Source organism: Colobus angolensis, unplaced genomic scaffold (genome assembly GCF_000951035.1).
Source record: "Colobus angolensis palliatus isolate OR3802 unplaced genomic scaffold, Cang.pa_1.0 Scaffold13, whole genome shotgun sequence".
In the NCBI taxonomy this organism is placed as follows: domain Eukaryota; kingdom Metazoa; phylum Chordata; class Mammalia; order Primates; family Cercopithecidae; genus Colobus; species Colobus angolensis.
This window is the reverse complement of record NW_012114252.1, coordinates 18317391-18339736: the sequence shown is the minus strand read 5'-3', so window position 1 is coordinate 18339736 and position 22346 is coordinate 18317391. Positions and strand designations below refer to the sequence as shown.

The following is a 22346-nucleotide window of genomic DNA, read 5'->3' as shown; positions in this document are numbered from 1 at the left end:
ACTATCCCTATGCCATGCTCTGGAGGAAATTCGGCACAGTTTAGCTATGGTCTTTTTCTGTGTGGTTCTTAGATAAAGTCATGCTGCAGCACAATGTCAAAATCTTGTTTGAACTGGGGAAAAAATCCATCTCTTCATTTGAAAATGTATTCATTCCATTGTCAAACTATCAGTTGTTGGATTTCTTCAAATCAAAGGATGATTCATATAATTACTATATTATGATTAGCTTTATTAAGGGACTGAAGTTATTTTAATGGTGTGTGATGAATAAAAGGATGATTAACTGTGAAGAGCTAGTCTGTAGCAAGAACTACTGAATATTGAATTCAGTTATACTTATTGTTGAATATTCTTTTAATAAGACTGAATCCAAAGGTAAGGGATTTTGTTCCTTAAAACTTCATTGAAGTATATTTTAAGAAGGACCTATATAATAATGAATTTTCAAATTCTTATTAATATTTTGCAAAAATATAAAATAACCCTGACATAATGACAGCTTTTCAGTTTAAATTTGTGGTTTTTTATTATTTGTTTTTTTCTGGTTGATTCGTAAGATTCGCTTGTATAGTTTGTGATTTTTTTAGATTTTCTTAACATCCGTATTTATTTGTGGCTACATACAACTTGCTACTCAACAGACTGTCTTTATTTCTAGTAATAAACATTAGGAAAGGGAATGTTAAGTTATTCTAATTACCTTAATCAACTATTTTTAGAACCCTTCAAAAAAGAGGTTTCTTTAGAGATTGGGTAAGAGAAGAGTGAGTATTGATGTCCATTATTAACTAATTCATAACAGATTTAATTATGCAGAAAGTAAAGACCAACCATTTTTTGATGCTTCAGTACTGAGTGGAAAATAACTCAATGAAACCTGCTTTTGCAACACTGTATCTTTTTAGAAGCAATAACATTTGCTGTTAGGGGCAATGTCTCTTTTACAAAATATAATTTTTGATCATTAGTTAACATTTACTTTCTATCCAAACATCTTTAAAGTGCTGTTAAGTTTATTCTCAATTTATTTTTTGGACTGATTCCATTCGCAGATGGCTTGTGTTTCTACCGGCTCTTCTTTCTTTCACTGATTTTTGGTCAGTCTGGCCTCCATCCCAGGGAAGGCAGTAAAGAGGTCATCCATGTGCACATCAGAAGTTTTAGGATGTATCTGCTGGAAAACAAAGCTGAAATAAGAAATTGGAGTGATTAGGTTCATCTCCCAGTAAATTTCATTTACTTTTACCAGGGGAACCCCTTGGGGATCTTGCTAAAATGCTAAGCATGATTCTTCAGGTCTGGGGTGGGGCTGAGCATCTGCATTTCAGATGAGTTTCCAGGTCATGATGTGTTACAGGTGATAGTAGGAAGACTTGACCATTGACAAGGTGAGCTTTGAGGAAGTCCTGTTAGCATTTCCTTTCTACAGCAGCAGAGAATGTGGATGATTCTCTAAGTGGAGCATGAACTATATGCAGTCAGACTGTCTAGCCTCAAACTTCAGCCTTGCAATTTACAAGCTGTGTGACTTCAAGCTATTCCCTTAACTTTTCTGATACTCAGTTGCTTCATTCTGTTATGAGAATAATAGCGTCTACCTCTTGGCATTGTTGTATAGATCAAATACATTCAGATAAATAAAGCACTTGGAATACTATGTGGAGCATTTTAAGTATCATAGAAGTATTTGTTAGATAAATAAAATATGCTTTGCATGTAAAACACAGCAGCCCACCATGAGTCTTCATTAATGGTCTGCTGGCCATTGTTATCTAAATGTTAAATGTATTTCTACTACCTAGGCAAGTATCAGTGGCCTGGATAATATGCACATGACCTATGGAGCCTGAGTGCTTCTATGGCTTGGGGAACATCTGGATGATCCCTTTACTGAGGAGAACACATCAGTTTCTTGGGGAAGGGGGCCGTATCCTAGTGTTACCTAAATAAGAAGCCAGACAGAAATATCACACCGGCAGATGTCTTCTTCCCAGAGATTTGCCAAGATGGATTAAATCACTCTCAAGTTTTTCCAAAGAGTGTGCTGAGGAATGACTAATTACCTAGGAAGTTGAGAGCTGTTGAAAGATAAAGGAATTTTTGCTCATGTTTGTCAGAAAATTATTAGCTTTTAAAAAAAAGTTAATTACTTTCTTTATGGCAGGTCTACTTTCGTAAACCTGCCAGTCTTTTGTATATCATGTGCTTTTGAATCTCCAAACTTATTTAAATATGAAACTCTATAAGGCATTGTGAGGGACTTAAGTCCACTACAATTTGAGATACTAAATTAAATAAAAAAAACTCTAAAGATACTTTACCACAAAAACTGATATTTGTTGGTTAATGTATAAATTTATACCCTTAAACTTTTTACTTTTATTCCCTTTTATATCCTTTTATAAAAAGGGTATAAAAACTTTTATACACTTATAAAAAGGGTATACAAACTTTTATACCCTTTAAAAAACTTTTATACCCTTAAACCTTTTCCTTTTAATCTTTACATTTGATTTTGAAAGCAATTGTAATTTTGTATTATAATCATAGCCATTACTGAAGGAATTCTTAAAGGCAATTACTAAATTTCTGTAATAGACACACTATTTTTTTGTTATCCTGCACAAATAATTTGATTTCTCTGAGTTTTGATTGTTTCATCTATAAAATAGGCATACTTCATTTTCATACAAATAAATGATGACACATTTAAAAAATTTTTTTTCGGCCGGGCGCGGTGGCTCAAGCCTGTAATCCCAGCACTTTGGGAGGCCGAGACGGGCGGATCACGAGGTCAGGAGATCGAGACCATCCTGGCTAACATGGTGAAACCCCGTCTCTACTAAAAAATACAAAAAAAAAAAAAAAAAAAAATTTTTTCAATTCTGATATCTATGAGTATATGGATTTTGGGCCATGTTTATATCAATGATATGTCAGGCATTTTAAAGAAATAAAATCATCAATTGCTTGTTTTACCTTATTATACACATTGAGGTTAAATTGGCTAAAATATTCTAAGTGGAATCAAATTTTAAAAATTTATTATGTATAAATCAAAAGAACATGATATTTCAAGTAATAAATTTAAGAGTTCATAAATATAAGCAGGTGTGAGCATATTTTTATTTTTAATATGTAGCTACTCATGAATATTTTATCCACATATTGTCTATTTCTCAAATAATAGTAATTACATATAGATGCATATTTCTCCATATGATTTTTAGAAAGCATTCTTTTGCAAGAATATTTGGGATTTCAGTGATACTTCAAGTATGCAGAAATATTATAAAAAAGGCATACATTTTGCCTTCTTTTTCATAATTTATTAAACAATATGCTTTCCCTATGGCAGCGTAAAAACAGTCTTTGTGAAACGTGATTTGTTGAAACAAAATAAAACAAAACAAAGTCAAACTAACAATTGAAAACTTTATTTTTTTTTAAGTTTTTTTTTTAAGGAGATTCCAGTATCTTTTTGCATTTCTCTTTTGTATGGGCAATAAAAGCCCAGAGTAACTATCACTGGGAAGAACCAAGACATACTGAACAGGAGTAAACATCCATGACTTATGATATTTATTTACATTATTCCAGTGGTGGGGATTTCCTCTTTTCTCTCCTCAAATATTTTAATATGAATTTTTTCTACTTAAAGGAAAATGCCTTCTAAGAGCATTTCCTCATGTCATCAAATGTACCAAATAATCATCTTTGTCTTTGACCAGCTCTGTCCCTTTTAGGATTGCACCTGAATGGCACACATAGCGGGGGCTCTCTCTTCATGCAAGCTCTTTAGCCAGTAGTTTGGGCAGTGATAGATGGAAGCCCAGATGATCACTGATTGCCCTGACTCCTCACCGGATTGTGAAACCTAGAATGCTGTTAAAGTTTTATTTCAAATCTGCATAAGTGTAATTGCATGATTTAACAAATTTTTAAAAATATCTTGTATATACAAAACATGGAATGGAGGTGACCATAATAGTTGCTCAATTCACGTTTGTTGAGTAAATGAATGAATACATGGATGATGACCCCTGCCCCTCGAGAACATGTAATATAATGAGAGAAACAGAGTTGTTTAAAATGATTTGTTTTCCAAGCCAGGATGGTAGGGATCACTAGGAAAGGTCAAGTTCAGCAAGGAAGGATTAGGAAAGATTTCAGTTAGGAAGTAGCTTTTAAATCAAATAATAAAGATGAGTAGGATCTTAACATTTGAAGGAAAAAAGGGCATTCTGGGTAAACAGAATACCGAGAACAAAAACGCAGAGACTAGAAAGGCCAGGGTGTGTTGTGGAAGGACCTTACTGTGTCTGACGGGTTTGATATACTGAAAACGTTGAAAGTAGTTGATTTTGGTCCGGTTCTTTTGTCTCCACGTATGAGAGACTGACAGTTGCTTCCCAATAGACATTCGCTCTTCACTGTCGAGGAATAGAACCCGGGTATCCCAAACTAATTTGCAGCCGCATGTGTCAGTGAGACCAAGTGCACTGAATGTCTGTGTGCATTTGGTGTAATCCTTTAGGGGGATCATCTTAAAGGGAAGGCACATTCCTTTTCCTTTTGTCACTTCATTTTGCCACCTGAAATGCAAGTATAACGTTCAGGAGCTCTGGCAGACACCTTGAACCTTGGCCAGGAAGGTCATGTTCTAAGATTGGTACAATTTTCAGCGGACCTGATGAATATCTGCGTCTCCTAAACCAATATGGACCATCTGCTGCCACTTTTAAAATTTAAGAAATAAACTATTTGTTTGCAGCCAGTATTATTTGGGATTATGTTGTTATATGTAGCTAACAATAACCTTGACCTACATACTCTTCGGATAGATCACAATCCTTCTGCAGTTTCCAATCCCAAAGACTCAATTCTCTGTTTCTTTCCTATTCGTATAGTTGCATGTATAGAGTTAGGTACACAGCCGACTGCATTTAACTGACTAAAGAATGAGTGATTGAATGCATGAAGAAATGACTGGAAATATATAGCACAGTGGCATTGGTAAAGGGCTTTATCAACTGTGTTGACTTCTTTTAGTTTCTTTTGTATTTAGATCTTAGGGTATGTATAGGATCCAGTTATGGATCTCCCTTTGTCTACATAAGAGCATTGCCAAGTCCATGGTATGTATGCATTTGTAGAATATTTGCGTTTGTGACTTGTTTTTATATATTAAAGGGAAGGAGATACAAGTTTAAGTGCAAACCGAATATAGGATACTATGCTATTTCACCACTTTAAATTATTCACAGAGTAGTCTAAGTTCCATACAAGACATACAAAAATGGTATTTCACTATTTTAATTTACTTTTTCCACTTTATTCCTTGTCTCCCCAATGTTTTATGGGTCATAAATATCTCTTTATTTAAAAATTAAATAATACTTAAGAGTTTTTTTTTTTTTTTTTTCTTAGGCAGGACCACATTTTCCCCACTCTATAAACCCAGGATTGGGGTCATACTCTGCTGCTTTCTAACTGTGCGTCGTTGGGCTAGTTTCTTGAACTTTCTCTCCTTTAATTTCCTCTCAGGTGGGGAATAATTGAACTTACATCAGATAGTGGATTGCATTAATATATGGAATGTGCTTGTACAATGCCTGGCAGCAGCAAACAATATGAAATAATGAGCATTTCTTATAAAGGGGATCCTCTCATGATAAGCTATAGAGCTTAAACTTTATCTGTGTATAAAATAATAAGTGATTTAAATTGGAAGCAGAAGCAGACTAGATGAGAAAACCGGGATTTTAGGTAGGTGATAAAAGATTGGAGTCTGAAAGATAGACTGGAATATAGGATACTATGCCGTTTCACCACTTTAAATTATTCACAGAGTAGTCTAAGTTCCATACAAGACATAAAAAAATGGTATTTCACTATTTTAATATGCTTTTTCCACTTTATTCCTTGTCTCCCCAATGTTTTATGGGTCATAAATATCCCTTTATTTAAAAAGTAAATAATACTTAAGAGGTTTTTTTTTTGGAAATCAGTTTGCTTTACCTACTTAAAGGGGACTGGCGATCACATTTGAAGGCATTTCAGTGTGATGAAGAAGGATCAAGTGAAGATGTCAGGACACTGCTTAAATAACACCTATGATTTTATATGATGTGACCAGGAAAAAAGCAGGAAGATGCTTCATCTGCATGGCATTAGTTAGAATTAAACTAAGCACTAAACTCGGTAGGCCAACTAAATATCAGCCCCTTACCCCAGTCTTGTTACATAGCAAATGTATTTTTTTCTAGGAAGATAGAAATTATTAGTTTAATTCAGGATGGAGGAGGTCACCATGTATCCTCACTGTCTGAGAGGGCAAGATGCGGACTCAAACACAGGCAGAATTTTGCAACCAAATAGAGGCCCCTGAAGGTGAGGGGGAAGCACCTGCTGTGCTCTCTCTTACTGCGAGGAAGGTCTGTTCATCCTTCACTTGCTAGAACACAATAATTACTCACAAGTGAAATGTGATAGAAGAGGATTTGTTGTTGTATATTGACTTTCTTACTCAAAACATCCCCGAACTCTGCAGATGAGTGATTGAAGAGCTCTGTGCCATCCTCCCACCTGCTCAGGGAGTAACTGGAACCTCTAACAGCATGTATTTTTTTTAAAACCAAGTGAGATCACTGGAGGGAAAGACTAGGGTGGAGGTGTGTTTGGCATGAATTGAAATGATAGCTTGAATCAAACAGATCTCTGAAGCACGTTTCAACCGTTGCCGTCGCCATTGTTTCTGCTAAGATCTCTTTAATCTCTGATATAGCCTGGATGCATGTTCATACACCCCTGCCTCCCACCAGTTACCTATTACATACAACACAATTTGAAATGCCTTAAAATGTGACCACCAGTCCCCTTTAAGTAGGTAAAGCAAACTGATTTCCAAATGCATGGTGTTCTAGAAGATGTAAGCAATTACAGGAAAAAGAATACTGCAACTGAAAAGGAAAAAATCAAAACATTCAATTTCATTTTAACGTATTGTTAAGGAAAAGGAATGCATAGCCGTGCATCGCAGATTTTATGGTTTTGGGGAATCCCCTTGGAAGCCTGCTGAACTGTAGGTTCTGATTCCTAGGATGGAGTTGGGTCTGAGAGTGCTTTTCTGACAATCCCCCAGGTGTCGATGATGCTGGCTTTTTGTTTGTTTGTTTGTTTGTTTCTGGCTATACTCAGAGGGCCTATGGTATAATGCCAAAACTCCTTAGTAGATGTGGAAAGGGTCCATGGCAGGCTCTTTAGAACCCCATTCCTTCACAAGTGCTTCTTGTGCCGAGTTTACCGTGCTTCCAGCATTTGGAAGTTCAGTCTGAACAGAAGTCATAGTCGCTTCTACTCACATTTCGAGCACCTAATTGAGACAGGCCGATCACGAGGTCAGGAGATCGAGACCATCCTGGCTAACCCGGTGAAACCCCGTCTCTACTAAAAAATACAAAAAAAAAAAAAAAAAAAAATTAGCCGGGCGCGGTGGCGGGCGCCTGTAGTCCCAGCTACTCGGGAGGCTGAGGCAGGAGAATGGCGTGAACCCGGGAGGCGGAGCTTGCAGTGAGCTGAGATCCGGCTACTGCGCTCCAGTCCGGGCGACAGAGCGAGACTCCGCCTCAAAAAAAAAGAAAAAAGAAATAAAACCATAGCACATTTCTGAAGCCTTATGACTCTATGATGAGTTTCTTTTACTGTTTTTTTTTTCTTTTAATCTGTATACTGTATTGATGGAGACTCCCTTGTTCAGTGATGATTGCCTTCTCACAGGGAAACCTCTGTCAAATGATCTTAGAGTATTTCAGGCTCTTTTGCAGAAAGAACTGGTAAAGTATCATTTTCATTCATCATCCTCGTCAAATGTCTTTTCTCACACCCGGGTGGCTCTGTGAAGTGCTGCAGGGGAGGAGAGAAAGCAGATGTCACGCTGGCGCCCGGGAGTCTGCGCAGCTGGGGGGGCATCCGGGGTCCCCAAACCCTCCCCAGATGATTTCAGGTTATTTGTGTCACTCAAGCTTTGATATTTCCCTGTGTTCTCAGCATCTCCCCACTCTTTTCAGGACCATTGTGCATTATGTCCTCTGTACTTACACAACTCACCCCGAATCCATCTAAGAGGTAGACGCCTAAGGAAAATTCTTGCAGTTCATCTGACAGTGGAAGGTGGTATGAATGAAAAGGACCACTGATGTCAAGAAATGGAATTGTCTTTTTCACTCAGACCCAACGCCAGCCTAGGAATCAGAGTCTACAGTTCAATAGCCCCCTGAGGGGATGCCCAGAAACAATAAAATTTGACATGCACTGCGGTACATTGCTTTTCCTTAACAATACATTAAAGTCAAATTGAATGTTTTTATTTTTCCTTTTCAACTACAATATTTTATTTTTCCTGTAATTGCTTACACTGTCTAGAGCATCCTGCATTTAGAAATCAGTTTGCTCTTCCTGTTTAAAGGGGGCTAGGGGACACATTTCTAACACATTTCAATTTGTATTGCATGTAACAGGTAGCTGTGAAAGCATGCTGGTATGAACATGCATCCAGGCTCTAACACGGATTAAAGAGATCGTAGCAGAAAAAGACTACATTATTTTCATTCTAAAGCAAGAAAAGGCCCTTTACTGTGATTAAGAGTTGTCTGTGCCCTGATACATTTTTCATTCAGTAAATCAGAACTTGAACTTGGGAGAGTTCTTCCCCTTAGTGCCATCCTCTCTGCCTCCCATTGTTCCTCACGCTACCTGCTAAGTTGAGATTGATGAGGGCTGTGAATAACATTACCTAATGTTAGTAACATTCATAAAGAGCTTTGCCATTTCCAAAGATTTTCACATACATTTCAGCAACAAATTAGAGAGGCTCACCTGAGGTCACTTGGCTAGTTAATATTTTCAAGGGTATTTTGAAACCAGGCCAGGACTTTCCTTGCTAGAAAAATCCTGTTAAGTACCCTTCAAATACAGAGTAATACTTAATTCAGAATATTCTTGGATTCTGATTTTCTTCCTTATGTTACAAAATATTTCTACTATTTTCCTAACTAAACTGTATTTTTTTTTAAATTAAAAAAATCGCATCTCATGAGCAGATGGGCTAATCCGTTTTTTTCAGTGAGAAAGTCCTCATTTTTAATGATATTGACATATTTAGCAAAATACTACTACAAAATGTTAATGTTCAACGATCTTAATTTCAAGGCTTTCTATTCTCTTCTAAGCCCCTTTTGTATCAAACACAAAAATTATTTAAGACAGCTTTGAAAGCAAAGTGCTTCCTAAAATTTCCATAAAATCACCTATGTATTATGTTTAAAGTGAGACTGGGCCAGGCATGGTGGCTCATACCTGTAATCCCTGAACTTTGGGATGCAGAGGGGGGCAGATTGCTTGAGTCCAGGAGTTCGAGACCAGCCTGGGAAACACGGTGAAACCCCATCTCTACAAAAATTACAAAAATTAGTCGAGGCCGGGCACGGTGGCTCAAGCCTGTAATCCCAGCACTTTGGGAGGCCGAGACGGGCGGATCACGAGGTCATGAGATCGAGACCATCCTGAGCTACACGGTGAAACCCCGTCTCTACTAAAAAAAAAAATACAAAAACTAGCCGGGCGAGGTGGCGGGCGCCTGTAGTCCCAGCTACACGGGAGGCTGAGGCAGGAGAATGGCGTAAACCCGGGAGGCGGAGCTTGCAGTGAGCCGAGATCGCGCCACTGCACTCCAGCCTGGGCGACAGAGCCAGACTCCGTCAAAAAAAAAAAAAAAAAAAAAAAATTAGTTGAGCATGGTGATGTGCACCTGTAGTCTCAGCTACTCAGGAGGCTGAGGTGGGAGGATTGCTTAAGCCAGGAGGTGGAGGTTGCACTGAGGTATGATCACATCATTGCACTCCAACGTGGGCAACAGAGCAAGACCCTGTCTCGTAAAAAAAACAAAACAAAACAATAAAAGGCAAACTGGGTCTGTGCTGCTTCTGCTTCCTGGGTTTAAACCCTTGCCCAGGATTTGTTAGTTCCTCTTGTTGATCTAGACTGTGGGGAAGGTCATAATCTTCTCTCACCCTGATCCTCATCTATAAGATGGTAGCTACAGAGCTTATGTTCTCAGAGGGCTTCTGTGACAAGTAAAATAAGAATGTGAAGCCCACAGCCTGGCACAGAGTAGGCCTCAGGGAGTGCTAGCTCTTTGAATTAATACTGTCACTTCACATTTCCTGTCACTGTTGCTCGAATATTATTATTAATATACTTCAGAAATATTGTTATTAACTATCTAAGCCCTGAGTCACCGGCGTGTGTGTGGGGTCTTGTGCCTGCCCCTAAGCTCACTTGAATATCTCACTGTGTAGTTTTGTGTTTTCTATTTTGCCTCATAATAGGTGACAAAAAAGCCTCAAGTGAAAAAAGCAGTGACTCCCTCATTCTCAGGACAGGACCAGCTGAGGAAAGGGACAGTCCCTAAAAGGAGGTTTATTCCTCCTGCTTTCAGAGGAGTGGCTGGTAGACTGATGGCTCTTTTATTAGTGAAGGTAAGTCATCCTCTCTTGTAAGAGCCTTCGCTGTGAGAGTTAGGAGCCAAGAGGGAGGCAAATGAATCCTTCCATCATTTGGGGAAGGGGAGATACTGAGGACAGTACACACATCATAAGGCTTTTTAATCTTCTGGTGTCTAAGAAAAGAAGGGAAAAATCTGTTGTTCCATTTTCTGTTTGAACCCATGCTCTTCTAGGCTTCTGGTGCCTCTGTTTTTAACTCTTAAGACACTATATCCTTACAACCATCTTGTAAATAAATATTGTGCTACATCAAAAGAAAAATATAACTAACCCCATATTAGAGCATCATAGACAATACGTGATCACGTATTTTCTCAAGAGGATGAAACAGAAGAGAAAGGCAAGTATTAATGCTAGTGTATATGTGACGGCTGCCTTCTTCCACAGTCGGTCTTTAGAAGCTGTCATTTATGACATGTCTCCGTGAGTGAGCTTTCCCTTCCCTCCTCTGTGCCGTTTGCTGTCATGTTAAACCTGGAATTAGTTTGGTGTTCTTGCCTTGTTTCCTTAGGAACCTTTCTGAGGAATTTGTTACACAGGAAATTATCGTGCCACAGTTAAGAAAGCAGTGCTACAGATGAACAATGTTTTGACAGAATTTTCAAAATTAAATTGCGTACCATACCTTAGCAGAGTTGAAATAGCTTAATGTATATTTTCCGGAGAACATTCTTTACCATCTAAACAGGGAGTATGAGAATGAAAATTGATTCTATTTTTCTTATAAAAAAATCAGAGAGTAAACTTTTCTTCAGGCAAATGATCCAGCTGTCTGGGGTAACATTTAGACATGAGATTCAGAATCTTTTTAATTACACTAGTTAATTGTTTACCCTTTATTGCATCATTAATTGCCAACCTTGTTGGACCAGTACTCTGAAGACTACTCTCTCACAGCTTGGCTGATAAATAAAGGCATGATTCATTCATTTTTTTCCCCATACTCTTGACATTGATGGTAAGAGCTGTGAAGTTATTAAAAATATGTTAAAAATTCAGTCTCTTGCTCTTTGGCTCAAATATAATGCAAAAGTGGTCTAATTGACTACAGTTGTCCCTTGGTATTTGAGAGGGATTTGGTTCCAGGATCTCCATGGACACCAAAATCTGTACTGCTCACATCCCTTATTTAACATGGCATAGTATTTGCATATAACCTATGCATATTCTCCCATGTACATTCAATCCATCTCTAGATTACTCATAATACCGAATACAAAGCAAATGCTATATAACTAGTTATTAGGCTGTATTTTTAAAATTCATGTTTAATTTTTATTGTCATTGTTATTTGTTATTATGATTGCTATCATTATTATTTTTATATTTTTGATCCTCAGTTGAATCCATGGGTACAGAACCTATAGATATGGAGGGCCAACTGTATTAAGTTTGAAATTTCCTCCTCAAAGTTTCCATAGTTTTACAAATTTATACATTAGTGAATGGCATTATTAAAAATTAAAAAAACAGCTTTAAGATACTTTAATATATTTAAGATAGTATGCAAAATACTGGAAATTTAAATACTATTATGAGAAAAAAGTAAAAGGATGTTATGGAACAATACCTTTACATGGGAAGCATTATCATGGCCTTAGGTAACAGGTGGTCAGAAAGCTTGTCCTTTCTCTCAACATTTTAACTAATTGGTTGAGAAGTTTTTGACTCATGACTTAATCTGTTTCCCCATTGCTTTAGTACATCAAGTATCTTGTTTTCAACACCTTTCTAATGGAAAGGGTTGAGAAGGGGGATGATGATCATTGAGCATGAGTAAAAAATACATTTAAACATGGCACACAAGAAAGTAAATATATTTGGTACTTCATGATAGGGAGATTTGAATGTAGAAGATCTGTTTTAAGAGATAGAAGTAACAGTGTAAGACAGCTAGCAGGAATAGTTTTCTAAAAATAATCCTATAGGTGGAAAAAGAAAAGAGGAGGTGAGTTTTATCCCACAAATGCACATTGGACAACAGAGAGCTTATTTTGAACCGAGTGTAAAATTATACCAGTAGTATTCATATGCGTATTCACATCAATTAAAGAAAGGTGTGGTATGGGTAAGACACTGTGCAAGTCACCAAGTCTACCCTGCTGAGCAATGTAGACCTTGTTCTTGTTCTGGAAGCAGTTCAAATTATTCATCAGACATGTCTTCGTGTGTTCAAAGTGGTACGTTAAAGGAGGCACAGGGACCCTCTGAGAGGGCTTCACCTAGCAGGGGCCCTCTGCACAGAGAACTTCTGAATGGGTACCATTTGCTAGGAGATTGGGCATGTGTGTGGAGCACCAGAGAGGCCACGGGCCTCGTGAAGAATGGAAAAAGTGCTGACTAGCTCCATGGTAGAGTGTGAGGGAGGGGAGACTACAGATGCCAGCAGGCACTGTGCTGCTAAAGAAGAAGAGATTGGAGTGTATCCAAGGGCAATGGGAAACTACTGAGTGCTCTTAAGAAGATGCAGCCTATGATTTGTTGCTTTTGAAAGATCACTTTTCTGCGGCTTGAACTGGGGGTCGGGAGACAGCAGCACTGTAGGAAGGAAGGTCAGGTAGGAGATTCTTGTAATTAGTCAGACAGAGGAGAGCAGAAGTCACGCCAGATGGGGCCTGTAAGGGTTGAAGGAAGAGGACAAAGGGTTCTGGCTGCCACAATGCTCAGGACTGTATGGATGTTAATGAAAGGAAGAACGGGGAGCTGCGAAGGACCATGACCCTTCCAATGTAGGCGAGTGAGCAGCAGGTGGTATCCTCCATAAGACAGGAGAGGCAGACAATCAGGTTTTTGAAAGGTGATCGTGTGCAGTTCAGTTTTGTACATATTAGATTTGACCTGCTTGTGGGATCCAAGTGGGGTTAGAAAATCTTCAGTATATACCCAAAATATGAATATTTTATTTATATATGATCTATATATAAATACATTAGCACTAATGTGCAAGTATATATATATATATTTATGCACATTCAGTATATATACAAAATATTTACATAAGATGCGACAAAGCTGAAGTAAACAATATTTTAAAACATTTTTGCCTATGAATGATATAGAATATCTTTGTTTTTACTTAAATAGAATGGATTAAATATAATAAATGTTATATTAATAACATGTTAATTATCAGCTTGAAGTTAGAATAATAGGATTGAATATCCATCATAATTTCTAAAATCTTGGCTTAATATTTAGGATAAAGTACTTGGAAAATTTACTTCTAGGTTCAGTTCATGTCAGAGTTTGGTTTCAGTACTGGATATAATAGTTTAAAAGACTATCAAAAAATGTGTGGCTCTAAATGGAAGGACAATATGGACTTTATTAAATCATTAGACTTTATTTTAATGAGGTCCACAAACTATGAAAAATTTTTTTACCTCAAACAGTTGAAATGCCATTTTTGAATTCCCATCTTCCTTAAACTGAACTATCTTTACAAACTAAAAGAAAGTTGAATTTTTGCCTCATTATCAAATGAATTTAAACCGAGGCTAAACTCTGGAATATTCTGAAATGTGTTAGAAAGTTCTCCGTCTGGGTCTGGGCAGAGACGAGAGGTGACATACATTGTTTCCAACAACAAAACCCCAGAGGCTGCAAATATGCACAAACATCGTGTTACAAAAGGCGCTTTCCAAAGCTTAAATGTCTGCCCTGAAATCAGTTACTGTAATTTCTACCTCATCATTATAGAATCACTTTCTCAGAAGTGCAATTGAGTATGTTTACATTTCGAGCTTGGTCCCAGATTTTCTACTCTTTTTTCTGTTGAATTACAGCACTAGTCAGAAACTTTAGGACGTGTTTTTGTTTGTTTGTTTGTTTGTTTAGATAATTTGTTTGTACGTTGACCTAAGCCAAACCAGCATAACTCTGCAGGACCCAAGATATTGCCATGACTACATTCCATCTCTGCAAATTATTATACAGTGCTGCTATATTTTAATACGTTCTTTCTTTAAGTTATAAATAATTGCCAGTCTTATTAAGTGCTGAGGCTTACTTTTTAAGTGTTTGAATCTTATTGGTTTCTTTAGTTTCTCAGGCCACAGTGTACATGTATGGTCAAGTTTATTGTTAGCAGTAGTCAATGTTTATCCAGGGGTCAAATAGTGTTCTTGATCATTTGAAGTTTTAAACTGTCTGTTGTTCAGATCTGGATGAACTATCTTGGTTTTTACCTTGAAATGTGGATAATGAAAGTTGCTTATTCAGAGTAGGAAAAGTGTCAGCATTGCAATTTCTTCTTGATTTATGTGTTTCTATTTTGAGGACACTCTTCACTCCCAGTTTCTTTGCAGGAATCTTTTACAACTCTGGTTATGAGGAGATCCTTTAATCCACACAGCCAGAGTGAGGTCAGCACTGTCAGCCCACGCTCTGTGTGGAATATCCTGTTTCCCTCAGGACTCCCATTTTTCATGTAGGACATAGGATTATCTGAGATAAGGATGCCGTGAAGGATCCCATTTTAATCCAAATATTAAATATGAGTAAGGTTTAATTCCATTCATAGCTTAATACAAAAGGAAAAGGAAAACAGCTCTGCGCACACACATGCGCGAGTGGCACATCGCGTTCTTCGGCCTCCCTGTGGAGGCCTGTGGAGCAGAAGGAGCTTAAATATATGGGAAGGGGTGAGACACACGGAGAGAGTGTTTGGAGGGAAAAAGAGGAGGGATGGAAACACTCAACAACAAGAATACTCCACTTCCCCGAAATTGATTAAAATATGGCCAAAGGGCTTGAATAGATATTTCTCCAGTGAGATGCACAAATGGCCAAAAGACATGAAAAGATGCGAAACATTTCTAATCATGAGATAAACCTAAATCCAAACCACAGTGAGATACCATTTCCCAGCCATTAGGTTCGCTGTCCCGGAATCAAAAAATAGCAAGTGTGGGCAGGGATATGGAGCGATTGGAACCCTTGTGCGTTGTTGGTGGGAATGTAAAATGTACAGCCACTGTGGAAAGCAGTATGATGGTTCCTAAAAAATTAAACATAAATTTTATATGTAGAAAATTACCTTGATATTATTCTTAATATATTCAAATAAAAACGACATTTAAAGGAATGAAGGATACAGTGGTGGTTAGCCTTTGGAAGACAGATCTTTGGGTCTGCACAGTGTGAAGTCCCCATCTTTCCAATTGGAAGATCATTCATCAAGTTAGATTGCTTGAATGCACAAGAGGCGGTAGAAAGGGAAATGGGCCAGAGACAGCTGGGCTGAATTGTTCTCAGTGTCGTTTTCCTACTTACTTGGTGAGGGTTCCGAGGGTAATAATGGCACTCTTGGGTTATAAAAAGGTAATCTTCTGTAAGTTAGGATCGTGAGTTAGGGTTGGCATCTGTTGCCAGAGTTTCTTGTTGTGACTTCCTGCTAAGCCCGAATGTGACATCAATATCCTTTCAACATACTGATAGTACGAATGAACTGGAAGTGGTATGCGTCTTTGGTACAGATGATAGTGCATAAAGAGAAATTTTAAAAATCGAATGTACCCTCCTATTACAATACAAAACTTAGACTGCTGTGAATAAGTAATTGTAAAATGTATAGAAATGCCAACTTCACTGACGAGGAAAACCATGTAAACCTATCATCCGTGCTTATGGTCCAGCAGAATTTTCAGACACGAGTAAACTCATGGTCTTTTTTCCATAAATTGTTCTGAAGCAACAATAATACTTAGATTTTCAGTTAAATTAAATTTATCAGTTATCTTAAATTTAATTATTATCAATTATAATAATATTAAAATACAAAAAGGAGGTTCTCTTCATAACATGGCCCTTAAATATCAGCGCTTTTGTCTGAAAGAATTTGCAGATCTGATTTTATTTCACCACTGGAAAAAAAAATCATGAGATCCAAAAGTTATTTCATTTCTATTGTGGGAATATATTATGTCAACATTTAAATGTCAGGTTCTCCATGGTATTTTTAGTCTAGAAAATTTCTGAAGCATGCGAATAGTTATTATGGTGTCTGTGGTATATTTGATCAGAGTTACAGGCTTTGACTGACCAATGCAATTAGAAACTTTATTGGTTACTGCTCAATATTGGTGTTTCCTAGGTATAGTGTAGAACAAATATGGAAGCTAGATGTAGGGGTATACTTGTTTCACATCCATGTCATTCTCACATCCTCCAAAGTGCTTTCTTCACTTTGCTTTGTAAAAATAATGGGTGATCTCTCTGGTATTTCCAAATGCCTTTCACTCAGACATTTGCTTGTTTACTTTTGCTCATTTGGCTAGCTGTAACATGAAGTGCAGAGAAAAGAGGGCATGTTCATGACCCGGCTGTTTTTGGAATTCTTCTAAGGTGAGACAGTGGATACAGGTTTTGTTGAACTTTGGGCCAGAAACGAACAAACCAACAAACAAAAAACAAAAACAAAATCTAATTGCTTAAAGAAATGTCCTTGTGCAGGTAATGATTCATGTATAACCAAAATGATGAAATCGATACTGTCCCCCCAGACTGATCTGAAACCATGTTTTTATTCATATAGATCGGGGTATTAGTTATCAAGTGAAAGTACAAATCCACATCTGTTTTTTATAGGTTTTGAGAAGGTGAACATATTGTTAAGCCATTATTGTTTTATCTGCTTCTCCAAGCAGAAATATATCTTCTCTGAGAAGAGATATTGCATTGGAATATAGTTAAAATAAAAATCATGTTTGTTGCTGTGGGAGATTTGTGTGTGTGTGTGTGTGTGTATGTGTGTGTGTATATTTTTTTTTTTGATAGAATTGAATGAGACTCACTACCTATTCTGAATTTCCTCACAGTGTTCTCTTTGAAAAAAAAAAAAGTCAGTGGCTCAACTATAAAAAGCACTCTGTTTTCTGAGTGTTTTGATTTAATCAAATTAAATGAGACGAGTTATAGAAGCACACATTGATGTATGAATGCGGTTGCAGCTGCTGTGCAGTGCCTGACCTGAAGCCTTTTCTGTGCTTCTGTGACGTGGTTTATGCACTTTACCGTAGTCACTGCAGATTCGAACTGCACGCAGTGACGTGGATATGGGCCAGATAACAATAACAAAAATTTGGAATGTCAGTGCTACTGAAGGGGGCCTTCACTCCAATTACTCATAAAAAAATTTCAAAAACAAAGATAAGATTGCGTGGCTTAATAAAAGTGCTACCAGCACTTTAAGCTGAAAACTGCCCAAATGAGAAATAATGTGAAATCAAACTCACAAGTCCCTTTGGTTTACTCTAACTGTGAGATCCCTGTCACCTGTGAGTATACATTGGCACAGCCAGCTTCAGGGGAGAAGTAGATTCTGACTGAGGGACAAAACGCTTCCCACCGCCGACGGCTGCAGTTTTGTACAAATAAAAATACAAGAGTATAATATTGATTTGATTGGTTAAAACAAGTATATTATTACAATATTTGTGGTTTTAGGAGCCTCTAGTCATAAATCCCAACACAAGGGATTGTGTTCAGCATACAGCTTGAAAACCTAAACATAGCAGGTGCTAAATGTTGTAGATAAATGAATGTACATGGACCAGTAGTCGAAGGCATGCTGATTTCACTCAACATGCTAACTTGCTTTCTCTCTCATAATTTTCTACCACTTGTGTAAGGACTTGCTTTTCTCATAAACTAAGAGGATGGAGCACCTACCCTGTGTCAGGCAGGGTGCATAATTCACTCCATATCTTTTCCCAGCAGTTCTTTGAGGCCAATGATGCCTCTTGTTCCAATGAGAAAACTGAGGCTAAGAGAGTTCGATGTGTTTTCCCAAGGTCATGTAAACAAGGAAGTGAAGCAGAATATTTAATTGAAATGTTTCTGAATCCAAATCCTGCCTCCTCTTGAGAAGGAAAAGTTCTTGTTGTGAGTTGACCGTGGTCTTCTCCGCCGGTCTTGTATATGTTTTATGCAGACAGATTTCACTCTGATGTCACCCATTGTAATGCTAAAAGGAGTCTGCTAAACTTACTGAAAAGTGTTTATAAGCTGCATCCTCTTTTTCTAAAAGATAACTTTTTATTCTGCTTCACTATTCAGCCTGGAGCCCCGTAGGCATCTTCCTCGTCACACTGGACTGTTACACATGATGCCTCTTTTCTGCTCTTTCATGCCCCTCTCTTCTATTTTAAGCATGCACACGCTATTGGGTGGCCTTGGCAGCTCTGGAACTGCAGGCGTTCCTGAGGAACACCTGTCAGCTTGTGTTGTTGGTGGAGTGACTTTGAACCCTGGTGGGAACCACACACACACACAGACACACACATGTGCGCACATGCACACACACACACACACACATGCACCTATGTTCTGGCACCTACACAGAAATGGACTAAGTCAGGAAGACCACTTTTCAGAGATCTCAGATGAATGTTCCCGCTCTCTTTCTCTGCTTTTCCTCAATCTAAGGTATTCTTCTCCAGGCTTCAGTAATGTGGCTCCCTTTAAAAGACCATCAGCTGGATAGTTTTTAAGAAATAGTAGTCGCTATAAGGCAGGGCATAGTGGCTCACACCTGTAATCCCAGCACTTTGGGAGGCAGAGGCAGGCAGATCACGAGGTCAAGAGATCAAGGCCAGTCTGACCAACATGGTGAAACCCCATCTCTACTGAAAATACAGAAATTAGCTGGGCATGGTGGCGGGTGCCTGTAATCCCAGCTTCCCAGAGGCTGAAGGCAGGAGAATCGCTTGAACCCGGGAGGTGGAGGTTGCAGAGAGCCAAGATGGCGCCATTGCACTCCAGCCTGGGCAATAGAGCGAGACTGCATCACAAAAACAAACAAACCAACAATAAATAGTACTAGTTATAGTCAAAATATGCATACATTATTGGCCTTTGTGATAACTGCTTATTAAAAATTTATGAAGTTTCTCTTCACAGATTTTCGTGGGTGAAGAACTTTATATTAGTGATATGTGGAGTTGATTATGTTCTACAAGTACAGGAATTTATTTTCCATATCTTCCCCACTTTTATTATGAATAATATTTCCAGCAGTTATTGAGCGAATGCTCTCTGTGAAGTGCTTTTTCTATCACGATGCATAAGAATTGAGGCCTAATTATGGATTGAGGCAACAGATCAGATTAAGGACAAAAGATTCTGATGACAGATTATGTATCCATTCTTTAAAAATGAATGAGCATCAACATTTTTTTCTGATGTCATATGACATTTGACATGAAAAATGTCATTTCACCAATCAAATAGCATTATTCATTTAGGTTAGGTTAGAGAAGAAAAATTATGTAGAGACACAAGATGTTTTAGTTAAAATGCCCTTTACTCAGACATCCAAAGCACACCAACATTCTCACTTTATAGCTGAGGGAATTTTGGAAGGTAGATTTCACATCACCTATCACATAAAAAAAACAAAGCCGAAGCTGGTTAGTAACATAGTCCAGAACTCCTAACTATAACTCATTCCAAATTTTGTTTACTTTATATTGTTTTAAGAACTGATAATTGTGTTTTATTTTTATGAAGCTGATTTATTATTAGTACTATTGCCTTTCCTTTCTAAATATCCAAAATACTATTGCAATATAAACTAACAAGTAACTAAACAACAACAAAAGCATTGTAGCTACTAGATTTGTGGTTTGGGATCATGTCCTAGTATTTGGGAAAGGTGGAAAGCATTTTATTACTTTATCTTCTACTTTCACACATCTGGCATTGGCCACTGAAGTGGCAAAGTGAAACTGGTAAGAGCAGTGGTGCAAAGCAAACATGATTTATGACTACACCGCTACGGAAGAGCCCAGTCCATACTCACTGAACACCACGTGCACCCACATGCTCATCAGGATTCTCATAAAAAATGAGCTACACTTGCAGTTCTGGCTTCTTCACCTGGAATTTTGTGATTACCTGTATTCGTATAGACAGAATGGGGGAATCTCCTACACATGCATAATGGAGCTGAGAGACAAATGATTTTCTGTCTGAATCAGTTATTCTAATTCTTCAATCTGGATTACTACAGGCCAGAATTTCCTGTCTAGAATATCAGACTCATGATTTCTGTTCTTCCCTTGATTTTGGGTTCTCCAATCTGAGGACTGTTTCCCCACGCTTTGTATTGATGAAGAATGAATTCCATTACAGCCTTAACAATTCAACCACGCATCATCCAAAATACAAGTAGTTAAGAAATTAAGGGAGAAAATAGCTTAGGGAAATTCACCTATTCATAGTTTTTTTCCTCATTACTTTCTTCCTTCCACAAGTACTTATGGCAGGTGCAATGTTAGGCACTAGAGTCAAAACAAATATATGTAGGGGCCACTTTGATACGGTCCCTATATTAACAGTCAGACAATTTAGTGGTAAGCAGATGGATGGAATTATGTGCTTACCACAGTTATTTTAATATGTGGTCAATATAATGCAGAAATATTCATTTGTTTATTCAACAAACATTTATTGAAAGCCAGCCATATACCATGAGCTGGTACACAGGATAAGAAAATCAGGAACAGCTTTTGCCTTTAAGGAATGATGGGGACTAATAATAATAATAACAGCAATGGTAATATTGAACATTTTCTAGATGCCAGCTCTACAAGAAACACTTTACATATATTAAATCATTGATTTCTCCCAACAGCCTTATGAAATAAGCATTACTATTATCCCCATTCTATAGATGAGAGCACTGAAAGCAAGCAGGTTAAATCACTTGCCCACTATCACACAGCTAGCAAGTAGCAATAACCGATACTCAAACTCAGGCTGTCAGGCTCCAAAATCTGTATATACTTGTCACACAAACGTATATAAAATTGTGTCTAGAGAGGAGCATGAAAGCTCTCTGGAAGGTCATGGAAGACTTCTTTGAAGAATTAACCTTTGAAGGATACATAGGGCATAAGTTGGAGAAGGGAGAGAGAGCACCAAGGGCTTCTGGGGAGGGAGCAGAGGCCATGGGGGCTACTGACCAAAGCCATTGAGACCAGAGCACAGAGGACCTTGGCAGAGGTGAGCCTGGAGGGGTATGCAGAGGCAAATCCAGCCATGGATACTTGGCCATGGTGAAGAGATGTGCCTTCAACCTAAGAACACTGGGAAACTGTGGAGTTGGCATGATTTTGCATGGAGAACAAATGCCAGCTGGGGGCAGAGGGGCTTCTGACAGATAAATTGGGGGATTATTGGACTTACCCAGGTGAGAGAGGATGGTAGTGTGAGCAAGGGTGAGGATGGTGAAGTCAACAGTTTGGTGACCACAAAAAGGTGGAGCTTTTAATTGAATTAGAGTTCTCTGTTGCAGAAGAACTCAGCAGAGAAGTAGCAGCCACACTAGGCCTGAAAGGCAGGGGTTTGCCCGACAAACAAGGAAGGTAACTGACCATTCTAAATAGTGGAATGAGGTAGATACTGATGAGAAAATCTGGGTAAATTGAACTGTTGCAGTAAAACTAAACAAATGCTCTTGACCACAGCATTTCCTATGGTCAGCCATGTCCAAGCACATTTACAGAGATTCTCATTCTCAGCAGACCTCAGCAGTACCTGATTATTTGTTATGGCCACTGGCAAACACATTATTAAAACCCAACTGAAGGGAGAGCAGACTTTCTCAGAAAAATGAATTAATATTTTTCACAAAAAATTTGGTGTAACTATAGCAGCTTAAGTGACAATTTCAATCTTTGGGTTCATCTTTTAAGCTAAGTTTTTCATTGTTCTTTTTATATTTAACAATTTTCCTAAATCTTCATATCTTTCCAGAATGCTAATTCAACTTAT

At 37.9% G+C, this 22346-nt stretch overlaps 1 protein-coding gene across 1 annotated transcript in view; it reads left to right on the top strand.

Annotated features, from left to right (window-relative positions):
- Window positions 1–22346, top strand: part of FAM155A (family with sequence similarity 155, member A) — a 697316-nt gene that overhangs the window by 24738 nt on the left and 650232 nt on the right. The window lies entirely within an intron of this gene.